The sequence below is a fragment of the Pelodiscus sinensis genome, chromosome 31 (assembly GCF_052426305.1).
Source record: "Pelodiscus sinensis isolate ZL-2025 chromosome 31, ASM5242630v1, whole genome shotgun sequence".
In the NCBI taxonomy this organism is placed as follows: Eukaryota; Metazoa; Chordata; order Testudines; family Trionychidae; genus Pelodiscus; species Pelodiscus sinensis.
The window spans coordinates 11226235-11242954 of record NC_143082.1 but is presented as its reverse complement, the minus strand read 5'-3'; positions in this window follow the sequence as shown (position 1 = coordinate 11242954).

Below are 16720 nucleotides of genomic sequence, written 5' to 3'. Positions count from 1 at the left end.
GCCCGCACGTGGCTCCAGCGACTTCGGCTGCGGGCGGGGGGCGAGCTGGGGGCGGGGCGGGGTAGCCCGGGCGGGCCAAGGGGCGAGCTGGGGGCGGGGCGGGGTAGCCCGGGCGGGGCAGGGGGCGAGCTGGGGGCGGGGCGGGGTAGCCCGGGCGGGGCAGGGGGCGAGCTGGGGGCGGGGCGGGGTAGCCCGGGCGGGGCGGGGGGCGAGCTGGGGGCGGGGTAGCCCGGGCGGGCCAAGGGGCGAGCTGGGGGCGGGGCGGGGTAGCCCGGGCGGGGCGGGGGGCGAGCTGGGGGTGGGGCGGGGTAGCCCGGGCGGGGCAGGGGGCGAGCTGGGGGCGGGGTAGCCCGGGCGGGGCAGGGGGCGAGCTGGGGGCGGGGCGGGGTAGCCCGGGCGGGGCGGGGGGCGAGCTGGGGGTGGGGCGGGGTAGCCCGGGCGGGGCAGGGGGCGAGCTGGGGGCGGGGTAGCCCGGGCGGGGCAGGGGGCGAGCTGGGGGCAGGAGCCGTCTGGCTCTTGCAGACGAAAGTCCCGGGATCACCTCCCCCCCCCGCGTCCCTCAGCTCTGTCCCCACCGCCCCCCCCCGCCCTCTCAGCGCAGCCAGCGCCCTGCCTCCCGCCCCAGCCCACCTGCCCCACCGGCGCTGCTGCGTGGAAGAAGCACCCGGGGACTTTGCCGGGGAAAAGGCGCCGCGCCGCGGCTACTGCCAGTGCAACGTGACAAGCAGCGCCCACCCCCTGCCCACCGCGTAGGGACCAGCCTGCCCGGGCTCAGGTCGGTCTTACTGGGCAGGCAGGACGGACGGAGTGAGGAATCGGGGTCTTTCAATTGCAATTCGGGGCCCCTCTGAGGCTTGGCTTGCAGGACTGAACCCAGAGTCCAATGGCAAACAGCCCCCATTCTCTACACGCCAGTTCCCATTGGAGTCTGTGGGTTTCGCAGGGCGATGTGCAATCATTCTCCCTACAAGGTGTTCATCTCCGGATATTCCACCCTTCTCTGCATTATCTCTTGCTTGTCTCTCTCTTGGGGGTCTGCCTGTCCCCAGGGCTGGCCTATTGTGCGAATTCATCCAGCCTCTGGCACCAGGGATGTTCTCTCATCATCTCCAAGTCTCTCAAGTCTTTTGGACTATCTGGACCGTCCTGGTGCCTTTCTCACACATGCTTCCCTCCCACCAAGCAATGGGCAGGGCATCCCAGACTCAGGGTGACAGAGGGACTAGAAGACACAGCTTGGTTTGCAATGCAGACATTGACTAATCATGACAGAGTGAAATAGAAACCTACAGAACTTGTAAGCAAATCCTATGGGACTTGTTACTATCATTATGCTTGGATTCTTAAACCAACACTAAAATACTACATTTTGGCTACACTGCTGCCCAGCACTGGAGGGACCCTTTGGCAAAGCCCAGACTCGGCTCCCTCCACCCTGCAGGAGCAGAGACCCTACATGCTCGGGAAAGACACAGACCAGGGAACGAACCTGCACCCCAGACTCTGAAGCGTATTAGTGGCAGCTGAGCCAGACCCCCATCAGAACCTTCCCTGGCCCAATTCATGGTTCTGAAAACTGCCATCCGGTGCCCAATTCTCCTCCCTTTCCCATCCCTTGGCATACACTGACTCCCACTTCCCACCACGGCTAAGAGAACAGTTCCCAACCCCCCTCTTCATCCCCAAATCCCTAAAACTGTGAAGGACCCAACAGGAGGAGGGACCCCATGCCAAAGAGCCAGCTCAAGGCCTGATCCTGCAGCCACTGGCCACTGATTTAAGGCAAGTATACAAAAGGGCTGTGTCTAGACTGGCCAGTTTTTCCAGAAAATCAGCTGCTTTTCCAGAAAAACTTGCCAGCTGTCTACACTGGCCACTTGAATTTCTGCAAAAGCACTGACGATCTCATGTAAGATTGTCAGTGTTCTTTCGGAAATACTATGCTGCTCCCGTTCGTTCGGGCAAAAGTCCTTTTGTGCAAAACTTTTGTGCAAAAGGGCCAGTGTAGACAGCTCAGATTTGTTTTCCGCAAAAAAGCCCCGATCGCGAAAATGGCGATTGGGGCTTTTTTGTGGAAAAGCGCATCTAGATTGGCACGGACGCTTTTCCGCAAAAAGTGCTTTTGCGGAAAAGCATCCGTGCCAATCTAGATGCTCTGTTCCGAAAATGCTTTTAACGGAAAACTTTTCTGTTAAAAGCATTTCCGGAAAATCATGCCAGTTAGTAAGGGCCCTCTTGGGTTGCTGGCAGATAGATTAGATAGGGTCTCTGGGGCTAGGTAGATGTGTATGAGACTGAGAGCTGGGATGTAGGAGAGAGAGGCAGGGGTATCTGACAATTGACAGATTCTCCCCATTCTGTTGGTGTGGCCTTCACACCATTGGTAGTGCTAGAGCAGAGGCTAGGAGTCAGGACTCCTGGGCTCTCTTCCTTTACATCCTTATGCGAGTGTGTGTTTGCATCTTAACTCCCCCATCTGGGAAATGGGGCTAGCAGAACTTCCCCATTATTAGGGGCTTTGAGGCTGAACGTAAGAACGGCCTTCTAGCCAGCATCCTGTCTTCTGACAGTGGCCAATGCCAGGTGCCCCAGAGGGAGTGAACAGAACAGGCAACCATTCCCACATTCTGGCAAACAGAAGCTAAGGACACCATCCCTGCCCATCCTGGCTAATAGCCGTTTATGGACCTATCCTCCATGAATGTATCTAGTTTTTTGAACCCTGTTTTAGTCTTGGACTTGGCTGGGCACGTTGTGCGGTATGTGAAGCAATATTTCTTTTGGTTTGTTTTATACCTGTTACCTAGTAATATCATTGATGACTCCTAGTTGTGTTACAAGGAGTAAAAATAACATTGCCTTATTTACTTTCTCCACACCGGTCATGATTGTATAGACCTCTATCATATCCCCTCTTAGTTGTTTCTTTTCCAAGCTGAAAAGTCCCAGTTTTATTAATCTCTTCTCCTTGGGCAGCCGCTCCAAACCCCTAATTATGTTTGTGGCCCTTTTCTGAACTTTGTCCAATGCCAAGTTACCGTTTTTGAGATGAGGTGACCACATCTGCACGCAGGACTCTAGACACTAAGCTAGGGGGAGAGGTAGATACGCTGGAGGGCAGAGATAGGGTCCAGAGTGACTTAGACAAATTGGAGGATTGGGCCACAAGAAATCTGATGAGGTTCAACAAGAACAAGTGTAGAGTCCTGCACTTGGGACGGAAGAATCCCAAGCGTTGTTACAGGCTGGGGACCGACTGGTTAAGCAGTTCTGCAGAAAAGGACCTGGGGGTTACAGTGGATGAGAAGCTGGATATGAGTGAACAGTGTGCCCTTGTAGCCAAGAAGGCTAATGGCATATTAGGTTGCATTAAGAGGAGCATTGCCAGCAGATCCAGAGATGTCATTATTCCCCTTTATTCGGCTCTGGTGAGGCCACATCTGGAGTATTGTGTCCAGTTCTGGGCCCCCAGTTACAGAAAGGTTGTGGACACATTGGAGAGGGTCCAGTGGAGGGCAACCAAAATGATGAGGGGGCTGGAGCATATGACCTATGAGGAGAGGCTGAGGGAGTTGGGTCTATTTAGTCTGCAGCAGAGAAGAGTGAGGGGGGATTTGATAGCAGCCTTCAACTCCCTGAAGGGAGGTTCCAAAGAAGCTGGAGAGAGGCTGTTCACAGTGGTGACGGATGGCAGAACAAGGATCAATGGTCTCAAGTTACAGTGGGGAGGTCTAGGTTGGACATTAGGAAAAACTATTTCACTAGGAGGATGGTGAAGCACTGGAATGGGTTACCTAGGGAAGTAGTGGAGTCTCCATCCCTAGAGATTTTTAAGTCTCGGCTTGACAAAGCCCTGGCCGGTTTGATTTCCAGCTCTATGGTTCTATGATTCTATGTGAGTGCACCATGGATTTATATAGAGCAGTGGTCCCCAACCTTTGGAGGTTGCCGGGCGCCAGGGGGCATGGCCCCCCCATATCTGCGCGCCCGGGGCCGGGGCCACCTCCAAGGGCTGCGCGCCCGGGGCCGGTATCCACCCCCCAAATGCCGCGCACTCGGGGCTGGCGCCCCCCCTCCAAGTGCCGCGCGCCCAGGGCCGGCACCCCCCCTCCCTCAAGTGCCGCATGCCTGGGGCCGGCGCCTCCTGCAAGCGCCGCACGCCCAGAGCGCGGGCGGCCAATTCGCGGTGCTCCCGGGGCCGGCGCTCACCGTGCGCCATGTGCCCAGGGCCAGGCCAGCCCCGAGCACTTGGCGGGCGCACATGAATGCCCCCGTGGGCGCCATGGCACCTGCGGGCACCATGTTGGGGACCACTGATATAGAGGCAATAAGTTATTTTTTATTCTTCTTCCCTTTCTTAATGATTCCCAACATATTGTGGGTTTTTTTGTCTGCAGCTGTACACTGAGTGGATGTTTCAGAGAACTAGCCACAGTGACTCCAAGATCTCTCTTGAGTGGAAGCAGCTAAGCGAGACCCCATCATTTTATATGTATAGCTGGGACTGTGTTTTCCGATGTACATTACTTCACATTTATCAATATTGAGTTTCACCTGCCATTTTGTTGTCCTGTCACCTAGTTTTGTGAGATCCTCTTTGCAGTCTGCCTGGGACTTAACTATCTTGAGCAGTTTTGTATCATCTGCAATTTTTGCTACCTCAGTTTACCTGTTTTTACAGATCATTGATGAAAATGTTGACTAAGACTGGTCCCAGAACACATCCCTGGGGGACACGACTATTTGCCCATTTATACCTACCCTGTGTTTCCCATCTTTTTAACCAGTTGCCAGTCCATGAGAGGACCTAGGCCCATATGCCGGAATTTCTCTGTGTGGGGCAGGGTGCTATTTTTGTAAATGCGGGCTGCTATTTTTGTAAATATAAAGGAGTTCAAAGTAGTCATGCAATGAGCGTGCATAGGAGAGATGAATGAAAAATGTGAGTGGAATCAGTGATTGGTAAAATGATTTTGTTATCACACACTACAAGTGCATACAGTAATAAGGGGTTTATAGAAATTACCTTCTGGGATCATAGCGGGTAGGGTGGCTGCTGCGACTCCCGCTTCCTCGGCTGCGGGTGAGTGTGAGCGGGACTTCCAGCCCATGGGACCGGGCCTGGGCTGCTCCTCGCGGGCAGGGGCGCCATTCTCCTGGTCTGCCATGCTGCCACCACCCCGCCCGCCCATCCCCCCGCAACACAGCACTCTCCCATCCCCGTAACACAGTGGTTCTCAAACTTTGTGGCCTGTGGCCCACCTGGCTCAATGCAAACCTTTCCGTGGACCACCAGTTCCTAATGGAAACTCGCCGTTAATTACATACTTACGCCCGAGCCATTTTGCTAGTGCTGCAGCTGGGAGAACGGTTTAGTTTAACCAGTAAGAAAGGAAATATTAATGTAAATTATTAAGCAGATGAAGCACTTTAACTTTCTCATGTTCGTTTATCAAACTTCATTTTAAATAAAGTAAAATATTAATGTATGTCCAACACGAAAGGTTTCCTTTGTTGGGTCGGGGGCCAATGACCCACAGAAAAATCAGTTGGGGACCACACAAGTGAGAAGAAAATAAAACCCTTCAAAAAAACCCAGCCCTCACTGATGTGGCTCCCAACTCAGACAAGTAGCCGTGTTAGTCTGAATCTGCAAAAGCGGCGAGGAGTCCTGTGGCACCTTATAGACTAACTGAAGTGTAGGAGCATAAGCTTTCGTGGGCAAAGACCCACTTCGTCAGATGCAAGTAGTGGAAATTTCCAGAGGCAGGAATAAATATGCAGGCCAGGATCAGACTGGAGATGACGAGGTGGATCCAATCAGGGAGGATGAGGCCCACTTCTAGTAGCTGATCTGGAGGTGTGACTTCCAAGAGAGGAGAAGCTGCTTTTGTAGTTAGCAAGCCATTCACAGTCTTTGTTTCTAAAGTTTCTAAAGGTAGCCATCCTGCAGCAAAAAAAACTTCAGGACCAGACTTCAAAGAGAAACTGCTGAGCTACAGTTCATCTTCAAGTATCAGAGGGGTCGCCGTGTTAGTCTGAATCTGCAAAAGCGACGAGGAGTCCTGTAGCACCTTATAGACTAACTGAAGTGTTGGAGCATAAGCTTTCGTGGGCAAAGACCCACTTCGTCACATGCATGGAGTGGAAATTTCCAGAGGCAGGAATAAATATGCAGGCCAGGATCAGACTGGAGATGACGAGGTGGATCCAATCAAGGAGGATCAAGTTCATCTTCAAGTTTGACACAATCAACTCTGGATTAAACAAACACTGTGAATGGCTCGCTAACTACAAAAGCAGCTTCTCCGCTCTTATCCCCTGCCAGCTTACAGTGCTCAAGAGCTTTTGGGGGAGCCCTTGACAAAGGCTTTCTGGAAATCTACCTTCACTCTCTCCACTGGCTCCCCCTTGTCCACACGCTTGTTGATCTGCTCAGAGAGCTGTAGGAGGCTGCCGGAGCATGGGTGCTGTTTAAAAGGGCCTTGTGCTCCATCAGCGCAAAGCAGACTGGCCCCTGAGCCTCCCCTCCCCGCGCTGCTAGAGCAGGCAGCCCCAGACCAGCACTGCGGCTTGCACTCCTCCCGCCCCGCCCTTTGCAGGGTCTCCAAGAACCCCGCTGCCAGAACCTCCGGGCAGTTCTGTGGGCTCCTGGAGGCCGGGGTGGTGTGGTGCATTCCAGGTGACGCCGAGGGCTGCCTGCCCTTCGGCCTTAAGCCTCACCCTTCCGGGAGCATGGGCCTGCCCCTCCTCACCTTCCCCAGGGGCCCAGCAATTCTGTGGGCCCGCCTGTAGCCACTCCCAGCTTGGTGGAGAATGGAGACACTGAGTCCCCATAGGGCTAGTGTCACGGAGCCATGCTCACGGTGCACTCGCTGGGGGTGGCCCAAAGGTGCCACGTGCCAGGGTGGCTGATGGCTTTGTCCGTGTGGATCCTGGGGGCCTGCGGGAGGAGGGGGAGAGGGTTACCGCAGTGTGTGCTGCCCTGCTCTCCAGCACACCCACATGCATTCAGGTCACTGTGCCCTGGCTCTGGCAACCTCTGCTAGCTACCCAGAGGGCTGCCCGGCTCGCTCAGGGGGCAGAGCTGAAGTGTCCTCGTACAGCCCCCGGCTAACTGAGCGCTAGCCCCATTTGGGGCACTGAGGCTGTGCTGAAGTGGGGATTGTATTCGCTCCGGTTGCTTTATGTTGCACGGGATTTCTACTCTCCTGTAGTAATCCCATGTGTGTATGGGCCTCAGTTTCCCTGAGCACTGCACCAGTACCTAGATGGGGATGGGAATTTGGGGTGCGACTCCCCCTGAAGGAGGCTGCCCCTGCCCCAGCACGGACACAGTGGCTGATGCTTTCTGTATCCTGAGCCTAGGAGGGGAGCGTGACCAGATGAGAAGCTGGACCAAGGAGGAGATGGGGCTGCCGGCAGGGCTGGGACGAGTTGCTGAGTGTGTGTGTCTCGGCTGGCTTAGGGTACAGGAAGGGGGCCCAGGGCCTTGGTTCTGGGCCCCCCTTTCCCCCAGATGGATCGTTCTGATCGCCCCTGGTTCCTGTGCCTTCAAATCTGTTCTAGGCTGTGTCCCTGTGGACTAATAAACCTCCTGTTCTACCTGACGGCTGAGAGTCATGTCTGGCAGCCGAGGGGGGTGCAGGACCCGGGGACTCCCTGCACCTTGGGGGCAGTGGCCAAGAGGAGGAGCAGCTAATATGGACGCAGCATGTGGAGAAATACACCAGGCCTCCCGCTGGAGTCACAGGGAAGTCTGAAGGGAGGGGTGTGGCCAGCAGGGGGCGCACTCACACAACCACCATCTGCTCTCCCAGACCTGGGGGGGCCAGTCTGTCTCGGCCACCAGGGCGGCGTTACGCCCGTACTGCCCTGGCACCGCTTGAGCCAGTCGGGTCCTGCCCCCGCGGCAGCAGGGGTGACTCTGGATTCCCCCCCGGGGAGCGGAGATCAGACTCCATCCCCGTCTCTCTTCTCCAGGGCTGGACCCAGCTCATGCAACACGGCGGGAAGCTGCGCAGTCTGCCGGGCCGTCCTGCACGTGGGGCCCGCTGGGTTTCGGCGCTGGGAGCCGCGCCAGGAGCCACGTGCTTGCAGAGAAATGCCCTGCGCACGTCAGAAGCCAGCTTCTCTGCAGCCTCCTCCTTGGCACCGGCTGGGTGGGTCACAGCCCCTAAGACGGGTTTGGGCGGGAGGCATTAAGACGGCAGGGGATTATTTCCAGGCAGAAATGCTTGCCTTCCCGTGGGATCACGTTTAGAGCCTCGTGGCCCCTGCCTTTAACGCTCCACCCTCAGGCACGTAGGGAGGGGGCTGAGGCCAGCCTGTGATCTTGGGTCTCCTTGCGCCGCTGGCCTGTAAAGCCCATGAGGGAGGCTGGGACCCTGCAAGGCAAGAGGCTACGTTTCCAAAGCAGACCCTCCGGGCCCGACCCGGAGCTGCCTTTCATCCGTGTAAACGGGGAGCAGAGCAACCACCCCGCACGGAAATGGATCCATTCCGTAGGCAGGCCCTGCCCTGGGATTGGCCCACCGGGCTGGACCTACCAGTGAGTCCGAGGGGAAGGGGCCGGCTGGCTGCCACCTGGAGAGCACCAGGAAGTGGACAGGGCCACACTGGAACCAGCTGGAGCCAGAGCTGACCCAAGATACCCGCAAACCTCCTGCACCGCTGGGGGCTCAGGCCCAACTCCGACTGCGCCTCACCTAAGAGCCAGGCAGCAGCACCGGACCTGAGCCTCGCTTGTGGAAACTGGCACTGCCCCATGGACCTCACCAGCCATCTCCTGCCAGTGCTGCAGCTCAGCCCCATGTGTGGGGGGGGCCCGGCCCTTGCGGCCCACTGGACGAATCCCCCCCCCAGCGTGCCCCAGAAGCATCTGGCCAGCGACTCCTGGGCCCCAGCTCTGCAAGGCGGCTCACCTGAGCAGGGTGACTCTGAGCTGGCCAGGGCCCCGTGCGACTCCCCGGAAGGGAAAACGTGCAGTGGGCTGTCAGGGCCGGGCGCTGTAGCTGGTGCTGTGCTTGACTCCCCCGTCAGACCCACAGCACCTCTGGGGAGCACTAGCACTGCCCCCCTCCCAGGCAAGGAAACGGACAGAGGGGAAGCCACTTACCAACGTCACTCCCGGCCCCTCTGCTCTAGTCTCACCAGTCACCCAAGCTCCTCCCAGAGACAGAGAGAGAACCCAGGTGTCCTGGATGCCACGTGATCCTCACTCCCCTCTTGCAGCTGGAAACGGAACCCAGGAGTTCCAGCTCCCAGTTGCCCTGCTCTAACCACTAGACCCCACTCTCCTCCCAGCAAGGCCCAGAACCCCAGAGGCGCCTTCCCGAAAAGGACAGTGCCTCTCCCTTTGGCACCCAATCCCGCCTGGCCATAAGCCCTGAGCTCCTGCCCTGCCAGGATCAGGCCTTCGAAAGGGACAGGATCAGCATCTCTGGCGCAGCTGAGTTCTCCCTGTTGAACTGGCAGAGATTTAAGCATCTGCTCCGCTCAAGAGCTAACAGCTGGAGAAATATCCTTGGGGATTCATGGGGGGGGGGGTCTTTATCTCCGCGTCTTATCTACGCAGGAAAAGTAAAGCCCTGTCCAGCCCTTGGCCACACCCAGGATGACGTGTGTTATAAATCTGATTACAGCCTCTGGCCCTGTCGCTGGCGGAAGCTGAGATGTATTAAGGCGCGTTATCTTCCTGGCTGGAGGTAGGATTTCTGCTAAGTAGAAAGTAACACACTAATACGCTGGGTATTTCCCCAAGTGCTTGGCAAGCCCAGTCCTTCGCTAACGCAACCCCCCCCCCCCCCCCGTCACCCCAGCAGGCAGGTCAGTGCTGTTTTGTAGGCAGGGCTGAAGCCGACGCACAGGAGGATTAATATCAATACACATTCCTTTATTAACCACACTTGTTCTCTCAGCAAAAGAGACAATGTGTTATTTTGACATGATTCATTTCCCATAAACACCTGGTGATGTGGATTAATAGCATTATCCTCTTTGTTAATCAATTCCTGGACGAGCTGCCCCATGATCATGTAAAGGACTGGTGTCAGCCAAGAAGCCTATAATTGCCTGGGTCATCCCATTTATCCTTTATAAATATTGGCACAACATTAGCTTTCCTCCAGTCTTCCAAGACTTCTTGAAAATCAACATGAATAGACCAGCAAGCTCCTCGGCCAATTCTTTTAAAACTCTTAGATGCATGTTAATTGGTCCTGCTGATTTTAAAATGTACAATTTTAGTACCTTCTGTTAACAGATATTCTAGAGGAATGGAAAATGTTTTATCATCATCATATGATGAAACTATGACATGTTTCTCCCCCCAAACACAGAACAAAAATATGTAAACACTTCTGCCTTGTTCTCTGCTATTATTGATAATTTTACCATTTCTGTCTACTAATGGACCAATACCACTGTCAGGGTTATTTTTGTTCCTAATTTATTTTTAAAATTCCAGATTGTCCCTAATTCTGCTGGCCATAGAGTTTATGTTCTGTCCTTTAGCTTCCCTTATTGATTTCCTGCAATTCCTGACTCGTGATTTTTAATGATTACTATCTACTTCCCCTTTCTTCCTTTTGATTTTCTCTCTCACACACACGCTGCCTTCACTTCCTCTCTTAACCACATTGGTTTTTTAACCAGCCCAGCCTTCTTCCGCAGTTGTGGTTTTTGGGGCATCGGTAAGGTGTTCTTAAATGACTCCTAATTATCATTCACAGTTTTCTGATTAAATTCTTCCTCCTAGCTGGCTTGACTTGCACTTGTTTGCAGCTTTTGTGAAACTGGCCCTTTTAAAGCATGAACTAGCCTGGACTGTTCTTTGATTGCACATTATAACACACAAAGCAGCTCTAACTCTCAGCAAAACAGTAAGTCTGGTGCAATCTCTAACCAAAGTCACCATCACCTCACTGCCAGTCTCCCCCACTTCATTTTCCCCTTCTCCAGTGGACATGTCCACGGACCTGATGAATTTGGGAGAAGGGTTTTTCTAGTGCTTGTAAAGACTTCTTCCACTGTTGCACGCATAAGGAGACAGTATCCGGCTTCTGCCAAAAGCCATCATCAGCCTGGGGAAGACTGTGATTAACAGGTACCCTGTCCCGTCAGCAGCTGCCCAGCAAAGTGAGAATTCTTCTACAGCTGCACAACCTGGCCAGCAATTCTCAGCACCAAAAATATTCTGATGAGGGACACAAGAACCTGTCACTGCGATGCCACATGCAGAGCTAAGGGCAATTCCCACCAGCTGAGGATTTGGTTCCACGTCTGGGCTCTTTCAGGGGGAAGGGAATGTTACAGAAGTTAACGGAACATAAGAACGGCCACACTGGGTCAGACCAAAGGTCCATTTAGCCCAGTCTTCTGACAGTGGCCAATGCCAGGTGTCCCAGAGGGAATGAACAGAACAGGGAACCACAAAATCATGGGCTAGCGACACCATCTCTGCCCATCCTGGCTCATAGCCTGTGATGGACCAATTCTCCATGAATTTATAGTTCTTTTTTTGAACCCTGTTAAAGTCCTGGTCTTCCCAACATCCTCCGGCAAGGAGTTCCACAGGTTGACTGTGTGCTGTATGAAGAAAAACTTCCTTTTGTTTGTTTTAAACCTGCTACCTATTCATTTAATTTGGTGACCCCCTAGTTCTTATGTTATGGGAACAAGCAAATAACTTTTCCTTATTCACTTTCTTCACACCTGTCATGACCTCCATCATATCCCCCCCTTAGTCTCTTCTTTTCTAAGTTGAAAAGTCCCCGTCTTTTTAATCTCTCTTTATATGGGACCCATTCCAAACCCCTCATCATTTTTGTTGCCCTTTTCTGAACCTTTTCCAATGCCAAGAGATCTTTTTTGAGACGCAGCGTCCACGTCTGTACGCAGTATTCCAGATGTGGGCGTACCACGGATTTATACAGAGGAATAGAAATGTCCACATGGCATTTAAAAGAGGGATAGTTTCAGCTTCTCTCTGCACTTTAGGGAAGCCAAACACAGCCACGGCGGGCTGCAGCAAGGCGATCACGACAGTGACATCGGTTAGGACTTGTCTCTACACTCCAGGGCGACTCATCCAGCTAGGTTCACTGACCCCGCTAACCTAGTGAACCAAGGGCTATTTCGCCCACTTCAGTTACCTGGTGCCCTTCCTCGCGACCTGTCTCAGCCCCCCTTTGCCTCTTGGCCTAACCTGACCTGGGAGCCCTCTGGGGCAGTGCCTGTCTTTAGTGCAGGCCTGACCTGGCATGGCTGGCATTACCGCCACCCGAACAGCAGCCCTTCCCACCCCACGGGGATTATTGCAGGCGCAAATGACATTGGAGTGGAAGCGAACAGTGATCTTTAATGGAACAGAGAAGGGAAGACAAAAAACCGTGGTAGCGGCCCGAGGAAGTATCCTTCCCCGGTTACACTAAATCTGCCGCCCCCAGGCTCTGACACGCAACCACCACTCTCTGTCCATTTTAGGCGAGGAACGAAGACGTGAGGGGCAGCCAATCGGGCAGCCCTGGAACGGCTCCGACTTTGAAAGAAGAGGGGTTTGTCCAGGCCGGGGGCTGGTTTTTCTTTCTCTCTCGCTAGGACAAAATGAATCTTCCCGCAGCAGGAGGAGAGCCCCTGGCGTCAGCCTGTGGCGGGTTTTAACGTCGCCGTAAAACATGTTTCTGGCTGTTGGGAGCTCCCGCCCCGGCAGCTCAGCCAGGGACTCGGTTGGAGGGTCGCACCGCGAGCTTCGCAGGCGGACGTGCCAAGAGGAAGGGGCCAGACCAGACCTGAGCGCTCCCGGTCCCTGCTAGGAGAGGAGGAGGGGGGTTGTATTTCTAACCCTCCCCTCAAATGTGTCCGTTACCTCCAGAGACCACCAGCAACTGCAGCCAGGAATCCAGTCTGGCATTGACTAGCCACCTGCAGCTCCTCTTCTGGCTGGCGAAGGGGCGCCGGGCGGGTTCCCTAGGTGCCACCGAGCCCCACGTCCCCCTCCTTGGAGGCTCTCCGGTCCTTCCCCAGCAGGCTGATCATGCTGCCAGACTTGAGGAGCAGGTTGCAGCCCAGGAAGAAGATGCCGAAGGCGACCGTGAGGCACAGCACGCAGAGCACCGCGACCTTCATGAAGTGCGGGCTCAGCTGCTCGCTCTGCGCCGCCAGGCCCCCCGCGCCCCCGCTCGCCAGGGTGCAGCAGGCCCCCAGGACGGCGTCCCCGGGCCGGGTGGCTGCCGGCAGGGAGCGCGTGGGGCTCAGCGAGGTGCCGTTCATGTCTCAGCCCGTCCAGCCAGGTGTGGGGATCCCGAAAGGCTCACTCCGTGCCCCCCGCTGCCAGCTCAGCCTCTCCTCCAGGAGCCTGCACAAATCCCGCCTCCCCCCCCACTGCCCAGTTTTCTCCTCCCCTCGGGAGCCGGCTGGGCTGCTGCAGGTCAGTGACAGACGGGGCGGGTTTAAGTGATGTCAGGAAACTTCTCCCTTCAGCCCCCATGGCTTAACTGATCACCCTGCAGAAGGAGCCAGACTCCCTGCACCCCGTATCCCTGGGGAAACCCCTCTGCCTTGAGGGAACAGCTCCCCATGCCCCTCCTGAGAATCAGGCACCCTGCACCCCAAAGAATGATCCTTCCCACCCCCGCATTCCACCAGGGAAGCAACACCCCTTCTTCCTCCCTGTGCCCCCCACCCCACATCCCAGGGGACCAGGCCCCTCCCAGGCAACACCAGCCCCCCTCCACCATGCGGGCTCAGGGAAATGCCTCCGCCCCAGGTTCCCAGTTCCAGGAGGCCCCCCAAACAGGTTCCCCGTGGGGGAGGAGGAGGAAAGGGACTCCGCCTCCTGCTCTGTTCTGCTGACTGCTGGGGCGTGGTCCCTGCCCGCTCTCTCCCAAGGGGCCAGCTGATCCGGGCCCTGCCCCTGGAGACGTGCGGCTGCCGTCCAGGCTCAGCACCAAGGGAGCGACCCCCACAGCTGCCCAGCTGAGGCAAAGCTCCTCCAGGCCGGTCCATCCTGCCCCAGGAACGTGGGCCAGGCAGGGGGGCCGGGCTCATCTCTGGGCCGGTTCTTGCCGAAGGCTCAATCCTGCAGCCACAGTGGAGCGGGGAGAGCAAGGGGCCTTTCCCCATGGCCAGGAGCGATTGGGGGGGTCACCAAAACGTGGCTGAACTCGTGTGACTCGAACGTGGCCGGCCAGGGGGCTGCAAGCAGGAACGTCGGCAGAGAAACCTTTCCCGTGATGATTGGCGTTTGGCTTGGAGGTGAAGCTCCCTGCGGCCTGCAAGACACCACGGTGCAGCTTGGACCCCCCCTGCTGCCACAGAACAGCTCCCCCGGGTCATGAGGGAGCCAGAGTGTTTTTCATCAGCTCGTTAATCCTCCTACCCAGACCCAATCCCGGCAGAGTAAATCCTCTCTCCCTCCCCAAGCCCGGCGGTGGCGGCAGCTGGATGCGCACCCTTCGCCGAAGCGTTAGCTCGCACGGCGGGGCTCTTCAGACAGCGGTTGTGGCCAGTAGAAGCAGCCTCCGTGTCGGCTCTCAAGGGCAGGCCCTCGGCTGAAATTCCCCCAATGCCACCGTGCCTGGGCGCGACACCGCCTCCCCCAGCACGGCAGAGCTCCCCGGCTCAGCTCCCGCCACCCACCCGCGACGGGACGCCTCACTCGGGGCTTTCCTGGGCTAAGAAGTCACTTCTTAATGCGTCTGACTAGCCCAGGGCTGACGTCCATATTATTACTGCCTCGACTTCCTTGCCTCTTTGGCCTCCCTTGCCTCTGTGCAACGACGCTGCACTGATTAGCTCGCTCCCAGTCACCTCCAACTGGGGTTAAATGGCTGAGCTGTGCCGCTGACCGAGTGCGAGGAGTTTCCTTAGAAGCTATTCTCCTCGGCTGTGCTATTTTGCTGGGACGGCACCCTGGGTCCTGTCTCTGTGCCGAGGGGACGCTGGTGCGGTGCCAGCAGGGCCCCCAACATTTTGGCACCTGAGGCAGGGAGCTCAATTGACGCCCTCTCGCTTGGGCCAAAACTTTGAAAGGTCTCGATTCTGCCTCCTTCCTGTTCTGCTCTTCGCAGGGCGCTGCTCTGCTACCTACCTATGCACCAGCAGCAGACACAATTTTCTACACTCTGGGTGCTAGTGGCGCCCGCCCCACATACACAGGCTGGGTCTAGACTGGCCAGTTTTTCTGGAAAATCCGCTGCTTTTCCGGAAAAACTTGCCAGCTGTCTACACTGGCCGCTTGAATTTCCGCAAAAGCACTGACTTCCTACTGTAAGAAATCAGTGCTTGTGGCGGAAATACTATGCTGCTCCCGGTCGGGCAAAAGTCCCTTTTGCGCAAAAGGGCCAGTGTAGACAGCTGGGATTTGTTTTCTGCAAAAAAGCCCCGATTGCGAAAATGGCGATCGGGGCTTTTTTGCGCAAAAGCGCGTCTAGATTGGCACGGACGCTTTTCCACAAAAAGTGCTTTTGCGCAAAAGTGTCCGTGCCAATCTAGACGCTCTGTTCCCAAAATGCTTTTAACGGAAAACTTTTCCGTTAAAAGCATTTGCGGAAAATCATGCCAGTCTAGACGTAGCCACAGAGTCTGGCACCTGAGGCGGCCGCCTCAGTTCGCCTCATGGTAGGGACAGCCCAGGGTGCCAGCTGTCCCACCGACCCCTCTGGAGACCAGAGATTGTAGGCTCAGAATGGGCTCGTTGCAGGTGTGGCAGTAACACAGGCCTCCTCCGGCCCTCTTATGCCAGCTGAGAATTTAGACAAAATTCTCTACAGCCAGCACTGAGGATGGAGGCTGCATTTTTTCCCAACCTCTCCCAGAGGTGCTGAGCCCCTGCGGTCTCCCCCTGGCCAAGGTGTGTGCTCAGCAGGCCTGAAAGCCAGGGAGGGCCTCTTAGGCAGCCAAACACACAGTTGCCGGGCCCCGAGTCCCGTTGCTAGGGCCATGGAAGTCCGACCTGACGAGGACGCCATCATAGCTGGGCGCCCCGCTGGGTCCCACCTGCCACGTCCGGCTGGCCGAGTAGAGGAACTCAGAAAACCTGCTCCTCTGGGGGGGGGAAGGAACAGACCCACAGGCTCCGAGAGGGACTCCCCTCACGCAGGGGAATGCGCCAGATAGGGGTCTGGGCCCTCTCTTAGCTGCTGCAGCTGGTTCGCCAGAGCCAGACTGGTCAGTCCATGCCCCACACCTTCTCTTGGCCCAGAGCACGGTATAAACCCGGGAACGGCCAGGCTGGGTCACCCCAATGGGCTGTCTAGCCCAGTGTCTGGCTCCGACTGGGGCTGGTGTTTCAGAGGGAGTGATCGGAAAGGGGCAGTTATTAAGTACCCTGTTTCCTCCTGCAGCAAGGAGAGCACCGTGGCCGGAAATCTCGAGGGCTGGCTGCACGCTGGGTCCTAGCTGGGACCCGAGTGCTCCGGAGGGGACAGGTTGGCCCTGAGCCCTCCTGAAATTCAGCCCTGCCGTCAGCATCGTGTTTTCCCCTTTCCCGCACCCGGGGATGACTCTCCCTTCACTGGCCCCCGCAGGACTCCCTCAGCGCAGGTGGGGAATATGGGACACAGGAGAGAGCTCCAAGGAGAAGGCAGATTATGGACTCGGAGAAAGCCGCAGGGCTGGGCTTTGCAGCTGGGATGGCCCACGGGCAGTCGGCAAAGCCTGACTCTTATCGAGGTGGCACTACGGGAATGGGGGGGGGCACTCTTGACAGGAGACAGAG